The sequence below is a fragment of the Salvelinus alpinus genome, chromosome 5, assembly GCF_045679555.1.
Source record: "Salvelinus alpinus chromosome 5, SLU_Salpinus.1, whole genome shotgun sequence".
NCBI classification, from domain to species: domain Eukaryota; kingdom Metazoa; phylum Chordata; class Actinopteri; order Salmoniformes; family Salmonidae; genus Salvelinus; species Salvelinus alpinus.
The window spans coordinates 1854709-1864736 of record NC_092090.1 but is presented as its reverse complement, the minus strand read 5'-3'; positions in this window follow the sequence as shown (position 1 = coordinate 1864736).

Sequence of the window (10028 nt, the reverse complement as noted above, 5' to 3'; positions counted from 1 at the left end):
TCTGATCTGAAATGGAACTAATCCATACTGTCATCTGATCTGAAATGGAACTAATCCATACTGTCATCTGATCTTAAATGGAACTAATCCATACTGTCATCTGATCTGAAATGGAACTAATCCATACTGTCATCTGATCTGAAATGGAACTGATCCATACTGTCATCTCATCTGAAACTGATCCATACTGTCATCTGATCTGAAATGGAACTAATAAATACTGTCATCTCATCTGAAATGGAACTAATCCGTACTGTCATCTGATCTGAAATGGAACTGATCCATACTGTCATCTGATCTGAAATGGAACTAATCCATACTGTCATCTGATCTGAAATGGAACTAATCCATACTGTCATCTGATCTGAAATGGAACTAATCCATACTGTCATCTGATCTGAAATGGAACTGATCCATACTGTCATCTGATCTGAAATGGAACTAATCCATACTGTCATCTGATCTGAAATGGAACTGATCCATACTGTCATCTCATCTGAAACTGATCCATACTGTCATCTGATCTGAAATAGAACTGATCCGTACTGTCATCTGATCTGAAATGGAACTAATCCATACTGTCATCTGATCTGAAATGGAACTAATCCATACTGTCATCTCATCTGAAATGGAACTGATCCATACTGTCATCTGATCTGAAATGGAACTAATCCATACTGTCATCTCATCTGAAATGGAACTGATCCATACTGTCATCTCATCTGAAACTGATCCATACTGTCATCTGATCTGAAATGGAACTGATCCGTACTGTCATCTCATCTGAAATGGAACTAATCCATACTGTCATCTGATCTGAAATGGAACTAATCCATACTGTCATCTGATCTGAAATGGAACTGATCCATACTGTCATCTGATCTGAAATGGAACTAATCCATACTGTCATCTCATCTGAAATGGAACTGATCCATACTGTCATCTCATCTGAAACTGATCCATACTGTCATCTGATCTGAAATGGAACTGATCCGTACTGTCATCTCATCTGAAATGGAACTAATCCATACTGTCATCTGATCTGAAATGGAACTAATCCGTACTGTCATTTCATCTGAAATGGAACTAACCCATACTGTCATCTCATCTGAAATGGAACTGATCAATACTGTCATCTCATCTGAAATGGAACTGATCCATACTGTCATCTCATCTGAAATGGAACTAATCCATACTGTCATCTGATCTGAAATGGAACTAATCCATACTGTCATCTGATCTGAAATGGAACTGATCCATACTGTCATCTCATCTGAAACTGATCCATACTGTCATCTGATCTGAAATGGAACTAATCCATACTGTCATCTCATCTGAAATGGAACTAATCCGTACTGTCATCTGATCTGAAATGGAACTGATCCATACTGTCATCTGATCTGAAATGGAACTAATCCATACTGTCATCTGATCTGAAATGGAACTAATCCATACTGTCATCTGATCTGAAATGGAACTAATCCATACTGTCATCTGATCTGAAATGGAACTAATCCATACTGTCATCTGATCTGAAATGGAACTAATCCATACTGTCATCTGATCTGAAATGGAACTAATCCATACTGTCATCTGATCTGAAATGGAACTAATCCATACTGTCATCTCATCTGAAATGGAACTAATCCGTACTGTCATCTCATCTGAAATGGAACTGATCCGTACTGTCATCTGATCTGAAATGGAACTAATCCATACTGTCATCTCATCTGAAATGGAACTGATCCATACTGTCATCTCATCTGAAATGGAACTAATCCATACTGTCATCTGATCTGAAATGGAACTGATCCATACTGTCATCTCATCTGAAACTGATCCATACTGCCATCTGATCTGAAATGGAACTGATCCGTACTGTCATCTCATCTGAAATGGAACTAATCCATACTGTCATCTGATCTGAAATGGAACTAATCCGTACTGTCATCTCATCTGAAATGGAACTAACCCATACTGTCATCTCATCTGAAATGGAACTGATCAATACTGTCATCTCATCTGAAATGGAACTGATCCGTACTGTCATCTCATCTGAAATGGAACTAATCCATACTGTCATCTGATCTGAAATGGAACTAATCCATACTGTCATCTGATCTGAAATGGAACTGATCCATACTGTCATCTCATCTGAAACTGATCCATACTGTCATCTGATCTGAAATGGAACTAATCCATACTGTCATCTCATCTGAAATGGAACTAATCCGTACTGTCATCTGATCTGAAATGGAACTGATCCATACTGTCATCTGATCTGAAATGGAACTAATCCATACTGTCATCTGATCTGAAATGGAACTAATCCATACTGTCATCTGATCTGAAATGGAACTAATCCATACTGTCATCTGATCTGAAATGGAACTAATCCATACTGTCATCTGATCTGAAATGGAACTAATCCATACTGTCATCTGATCTGAAATGGAACTAATCCATACTGTCATCTGATCTGAAATGGAACTAATCCATACTGTCATCTCATCTGAAATGGAACTAATCCGTACTGTCATCTCATCTGAAATGGAACTGATCCGTACTGTCATCTGATCTGAAATGGAACTAATCCGTACTGTCATCTGATCTGAAATGGAACTGATCCGTACTGTCATCTGATCTGAAATGGAACTAATCCATACTGTCATCTGATCTGAAATGGAACTGATCAATACTGTCATCTGATCTGAAATGGAACTGATCCATACTGTCATCTCATCTGAAATGGAACTGATCCATACTGTCATCTCATCTGAAATGGAACTAATCCGTACTGTCATCTGATCTGAAATGGAACTAATCCGTACTGTCATCTGATCTGAAATGGAACTAATCCATACTGTCATCTCATCTGAAATGGAACTAATCCGTACTGTCATCTCATCTGAAATGGAACTGATCCATACTGTCATCTGATCTGAAATGGAACTAATCCATACTGTCATCTCATCTGAAATGGAACTGATCCATACTGTCATCTCATCTGAAATGGAACTGATCCATACTGTCATCTCATCTGAAATGGAACTGATCCATACTGTCATCTGATCTGAAATGGAACTAATCTATACTGTCATCTGATCTGAAATGGAACTGATCCATACTGTCATCTGATCTGAAATGGAACTGATCCATACTGTCATCTCATCTGAAATGGAACTGATCCATACTGTCATCTGATCTGAAATGGAACTAATCCGTACTGTCATCTGATCTGAAATGGAACTGATCCGTACTGTCATCTGATCTGAAATGGAACTGATCCGTACTGTCATCTGATCTGAAATGGAACTAATCCGTACTGTCATCTCATCTGAAATGGAACTAATCCGTACTGTCATCTCATCTGAAATGGAACTAATCAATACTGTCATCTCATCTGAAATGGAACTGATCCATACTGTCATCTCATCTGAAATGGAACTAATCCGTACTGTCATCTGATCTGAAATGGAACTAATCCGTACTGTCATCTGATCTGAAATGGAACTGATCCGTACTGTCATCTGATCTGAAATGGAACTGATCCGTACTGTCATCTGATCTGAAATGGAACTGATCCGTACTGTCATCTCATCTGAAATGGAACTGATCCATACTGTCATCTCATCTGAAATGGAACTAATCAATACTGTCATCTGATCTGAAATGGAACTGATCCATACTGTCATCTCATCTGAAATGGAACTAATCCGTACTGTCATCTGAAATGGAACTAATCCGTACTGTCATCTCATCTGAAATGGAACTTGGTACAAGAAGCCTTACCTTCAACAGGGACAGTAAGGTGACTTGCAGAACAGCCAGCATCTGTTAGGTTCTCAGGTAGCTTCTCAGGTAGGATCTCAGGTGGGATCTCAGGCAGGTTCTCAGATTGAATCTCAGGTAGGATCTCAGGTAGGATCTCAGGTGGGATCTCAGGCAGGTTCTCAGGCAGGTTTTCAGGTAGGTTCCCAGGTTGGATCTCAGGTAGTTTCTCAGGTAGTTTCTCAGGTAGGATCTCAGGTGGGATCTCAGGCAAGATCTCAGGTAGGTTCTCAGGTAGGTTCTGAGGTAAAATCTCAGGTAGAATCTCAGGTAGATTCTCAGGTAGAATCTCAGGTAGAATCTCAGGTAGAATCTCAGGTACGTTCGCAGGTGCGTTCTCAGGTAGGTTCTCAGGTAGGTTCTCAGGTAGGTTCTGAGGCAGAATCTCAGGTAGATTCTCAGGTAGATTCTCAGGTAGATTCACAGGTGCGTTCTTAGGTAGGTTCTCAGGTAGGTTCTCAGGTAGGATCTCAGGTAGGATCTCAGGTAGGTTGTCAGGTACGTTCTCTGGTGCGTTCTCTGGTTGATCCTCGGGTAGGTTCTCAAGTAGGTTCTCAAGTAGGTTCTCAGGTGACACTGGACTGTTAGGTGGGACATCCCCTGTATATGTGGACACCACTACAGCAGTGACATCATCTCCACAGTCTGACCACGTCACAGAGGGGTCGAGGGTCAGGGTTAGGGTCACAGAGTGGTGGAGGGTTACAGAGGGGTCGAGGTGGAGGGCTTGGTCTGTAGCAGGTTGGCTGTCTAAGTGTCCTGACCCCTCCTCTGCCCTGGTGCCACAGGATCCCTGATCCACTGTCCTGTCAGAAGGGTCTCCACTGTGTTCCCCTAGAACCGAGGGGACCTCACTAGGTCTCCGTAGGACCTCGGTTATCTTCATCTCTACACCCTCTCCACCCTCCTCTCCATCCATCTCTCCACCTGCCCCACCAGACGCTCCCCCAGAGTTGGAGCCTGTTTCTGGAGGCGGGAGGTCTCCATCCATGGGGGTAGTCCCATCCCTGGCTTCTGGAGGGGGCTCACTGTCCTGCAGATCTGTCTGGCGGTCGGCAGGTACAGACACTCTCCCCTCTGTTACCTCTGACCCTAACACACCCTCCTTAATCTCAGCTCTGAGAACAGAGTCACCAGCCTCTATGGGCTTACCTTCTCTGTCACCCTGTCTCTCACCTTCTCTGTCACCCTGTCTCTCACCTTCTCTGTCACCCTGTCTCTCACCTTCTCTGTCACCCTGTCTCTCACCTTCTCTGTCACCCTGTCTCTCACCTTCTCTGTCACCCTGTCTCTCACCTTCTCTGTCACCCTGTCTCTCACCTTCTCTGTCACCCTGTCTGTCACTGCCCTCTAGTGACAGATCCCCCTCGGACACCTGCTCTGACTGAGGCTCTGATGAGGACTCTGAGTGATGCTCTATTGCGGGCTCTAGTGGCAGCTCTAACAGGGGTTCTGGTGGTGTAGGCTCTAACAGGGGTTCTGGTGGTGTAGGCTCTAACAGGGGTTCTGGTAGTGTAGGCTCTAACAGGGGTTCTGGTGGTGTAGGCTCTAACAGGGGTTCTGGTGGTGTATGCTCTAACAGGGGTTCTGGTGGTGTAGGCTCTAACAGGGGTTCTGGTGGTGTAGGCTCTAACAGGGGTTCTGGTGGTGTAGGCTCTAACAGGGGTTCTGGTGGTGTAGGCTCTAACAGGGGACCTGATGGTGTAGGCTCTAACAGGGGACCTGGTGGTGTAGGCTCTAACAGGGGTTCTGGTGGTGTATCGGCAGATTCTCTATCAGCAGGCCCACTACCCGAGAACAGCAGCGCTCCACAGTGTGATACTACTGTTACTGGACTGTCCATAGAGCCACTGATAGCTGAGATCTCAGCTGCATGGTCCATAGATGTTTCTACAGGGTCATAGGCATCTCCCATTTCTCTATCATCACAGTCCCCAGAATGGAGTCCAGTTTCCTGAGTCCCATGGCTGCCCTTCTCAGAGGGGTGAAGATGTTCCTCTGTGGAGCCATCCGAGCCACCAGAGCCCTCCCCAGCCCTAGCAGAAGCTGTTTTCTTACTTTGTTCCAATGGAGGTTCACCCTCACTGAGGCCCTCTATCCCTACAGGACAGGATCTCACAGAGTCAGCTGTACCCTCCTGCATGTCCTGTCCATTGTCCAGGGTAGAAGGGTCTGACAGGGGAGAGGGGTCAGAGTCTGACAGACCCTTAGTGGTGGCGATAGAGTGTGTTGTGGTTAACCATTCACTGTCTGCGGGTTGGTCCTCTGGGTGAACGGTGTAACAGGCTTCCTGACAGCTGTCTGCTTCCCTCCCCACATAGCTCTTACCTTCCTGGAGACACTCCTTCAGGTCTGTGTCTGAGTGATCTGAGTTAGCCTCGTCTCCCAGGGACTGAGTGTGTCCCATGTCTTCTGTTGTCGCTGTGTCTCCACCGAGGCCAGATGGATCTCTGTGATCTGTGTCTCCACCGAGGCCAGAAGGATCTCTGTGATCTGTGTCTCCACCGAGGCCAGATGGATCTCTGTGATCTGTGTCTCCACCGAGGCCAGATGGATCTCTGTGATCTGTGTCTCCACCGAGGCCAGATGGATCTCTGTGATCTGTGTCTCCACCGAGGCCAGATGGATCTCTGTGATCTGTGTCTCCACCGAGGCCAGATGGATCTCTGTGATCTGTGTCTCCACCGAGGCCAGATGGATCTCTGTGATCTGTGTCTCCACCGAGGCCAGATGGATCTCTGTGATCTGTGTCTCCACCGGGGCCAGATGGATCTCTGTGATCTGTGTCTCCACCGAGGCCAGATGGATCTCTGTGAACTTTGTCTCCACCGAGGCCAGATGGATCTCTGTGATCTGTGTCTCCACCGAGGCCAGATGGATCTCTGTGATCTGTGTCTCCACCGAGGCCAGATGGATCTCTGTGATCTGTGTCTTTCTCCTCCTCCCCCCTTCCAACTGTGCTCTCCTCATCTCCTTCCTGGATCTGCTGTTCCTGGTAAGGTAACAAGGTACCAGGGGTAGAGGTAGAGTAGTGTTAGGGTGGTAAGGTACCAGGGGTAGAGTAGTGTTAGGGTGGTAAGGTACCAGGGTAGAGTAGTGTTAGGGTGGTAAGGTACCAGGGGTAGAGTAGTGTTAGGGTGGTAAGGTACCAGGGGTAGAGTAGTGTTAGGGTGGTAAGGTACCAGGGGTAGAGTAGTGTTAGGGTGGTAAGGTACCAGAGGTAGAGTAGTGTTAGGGTGGTAAGGTACCAGGGGTAGAGTAGTGTTAGGGTGGTAAGGTACCAGGGGTAGAGTAGTGTTAGGGTAGGAGTACCAGGGGTAGAGTAGTGTTAGGGTGGTAAGGTACCAGGGGTAGAGTAGTGTTAGGGTGGTAAGGTACCAGGGGTAGAGTAGTGTTAGGGTGGTAAGGTACCAGGGGTAGAGTAGTGTTAGGGTGGTAAGGTACCAGGGTAGAGTAGTGTTAGGGTGGTAAGGTACCAGGGGTAGAGTAGTGTTAGGTTGGTGAGGTACCAGGGTAGAGTAGTGTTAGGGTGGTAAGGTACCAGGGGTAGAGTAGTGTTAGGGTGGTAAGGTACCAGGGGTAGAGTAGTGTTAGGGTGGTAAGGTACCAGGGGTAGAGTAGTGTTAGGGTGGTAAGGTACCAGGGTAGAGTAGTGTTAGGGTGGTAAGGTACCAGGGGTAGAGTAGTGTTAGGGTGGTAAGGTACCAGAGGTAGAGTAGTGTTAGGGTGGTGAGGTACCAGGGGTAGAGTAGTGTTAGGGTGGTAAGGTACCAGGGGTAGAGGTAGAGTAGTGTTAGGGTGGTAAGGTACCAGGGTAGAGTAGTGTTAGGGTGGTAAGGTACCAGGGGTAGAGTAGTGTTAGGGTGGTAAGGTACCAGGGGTAGAGTAGTGTTAGGGTGGTAAGGTACCAGGGGTAGAGTAGTGTTAGGTTGGTGAGGTACCAGGGTAGAGTAGTGTTAGGGTGGTAAGGTACCAGGGGTAGAGTAGTGTTAGGGTGGTAAGGTACCAGGGGTAGAGTAGTGTTAGGGTGGTAAGGTACCAGGGGTAGAGTAGTGTTAGGGTGGTAAGGTACCAGGGTAGAGTAGTGTTAGGGTGGTAAGGTACCAGGGGTAGAGTAGTGTTAGGGTGGTAAGGTACCAGAGGTAGAGTAGTGTTAGGGTGGTGAGGTACCAGGGGTAGAGTAGTGTTAGGGTGGTAAGGTACCAGGGGTAGAGGTAGAGTAGTGTTAGGGTGGTAAGGTACCAGGGTAGAGTAGTGTTAGGGTGGTAAGGTACCAGGGGTAGAGTAGTGTTAGGGTGGTAAGGTACCAGGGGTAGAGTAGTGTTAGGGTGGTAAGGTACCAGGGGTAGAGTAGTGTTAGGGTGGTAAGGTACCAGAGGTAGAGTAGTGTTAGGGTGGTAAGGTACCAGGGGTAGAGTAGTGTTAGGGTGGTAAGGTACCAGGGGTAGAGTAGTGTTAGGGTGGTGAGGTACCAGGGGTAGAGTAGTGTTAGGGTGGTGAGGTACCAGGGGTAGAGTAGTGTTAGGGTGGTAAGATACCAGGGGTAGAGTAGTGTTAGGGTGGTAAGGTACCAGGGGTAGAGTAGTGTTAGGGTGGTATGGTACCAGGGGTAGAGTAGTGTTAGGGTGGTAAGGTACCAGGGGTAGAGTAGTGTTAGGGTGGTAAGGTACCAGGGGTAGAGGTAGAGTAGTGTTAGGGTGGTAAGGTACCAGGGGTAGAGGTAGAGTAGTGTTAGGGGGGTAAGGTACCAGGGGTAGAGTAGTGTTAGGGTGGTAAGGTACCAGGGGTAGAGGTAGAGTAGTGTTAGGGGGGTAAGGTACCAGGGGTAGAGTAGTGTTAGGGTGGTAAGGTACCAGGGGTAGAGTAGTGTTAGGGTGGTAAGGTACCAGGGGTAGAGTAGTGTTAGGGTGGTAAGGTACCAGAGGTAGAGTAGTGTTAGGGGGGTAAGGTACCAGGGGTAGAGGTAGAGTAGTGTTAGGGTGGTAAGGTACCAGGGGTAGAGGTAGAGTAGTGTTAGGGTGGTGAGGTACCAGGGGTAGAGTAGTGTTAGGATGGTAAGGTACCAAGGGTAGAGTAGTGTTCGGGTGGTAAGGTACCAGGGGTAGAGTAGTGTTAGGGTGGTAAGGTACCAGGGGTAGAGTAGTGTTAGGGTGGTAAGGTACCAGGGGTAGAGGTAGAGTAGTGTTAGGGTGGTAAGGTACCAGGGGTAGAGGTAGAGTAGTGTTAGGGTGGTGATGTACCAGGGGTAGAGTAGTGTTAGGATGGTAAGGTACAAAGGGTAGAGTAGTGTTAGGGTGGTAAGGTACCAGGGGTAGAGTAGTGTTAGGGTGGTAAGGTACCAGGGGTAGAGTAGTGTTAGGGTGGTAAGGTACCAGGGGTAGAGTAGTGTTAGGGTGGTAAGGTACCAGAGGTAGAGTAGTGTTAGGGGGGTAAGGTACCAGGGGTAGAGGTAGAGTAGTGTTAGGGTGGTAAGGTACCAGGGGTAGAGGTAGAGTAGTGTTAGGGTGGTAAGGTACCAGGGGTAGAGGTAGAGTAGTGTTAGGGTGGGAAGGTACCAGGGGTAGAGTAGTGTTAGGGTGGTAAGGTACCAGGGGTAGAGTAGTGTTAGGGTGGTAAGGTACCAGGGGTAGAGGTAGAGTAGTGTTAGGGTGGTAAGGTACCAGGGGTAGAGTAGTGTTAGGGTGGTAAGGTACCAGGGGTAGAGTAGTAGGGTGGTAAGGTACCAGGGGTAGAGTAGTGATAGGGTGGTAAGGTACCAGGGGTAGAGTAGTGTTAGGGTGGTAAGGTACCAGGGGTAGAGTAGTGTTAGGGTGGTAAGGTACCAGGGGTAGAGTAGTGTTAGGTTGGTAAGGTACCAGGGTAGAGTAGTGTTAGGGTGGTAAGGTACCAGAGGTAGAGTAGTGTTAGGGTGGTAAGGTACCAGGGGTAGAGTAGTGTTAGGGTGGTAAGGTACCAGGGGTAGAGGTAGAGTAGTGTTAGGGTGGTAAGGTACCAGGGGTAGAGTAGTGTTAGGGTGGTAAGGTACCAGGGGTAGAGTAGTGTTAGGGTGGTAAGGTACCAGGGTAGAGTAGTGTTAGGGTGGTAAGGTACCAGGGGTAGAGTAGTGTTAGGGTGGTAAGGTACCAGGGGTAGAGTAGTGTTAGGGTGGTAAGGTACCAGGGGTAGAGTAGTGTTAGGGTGGTAAGGTACCAGGAGTA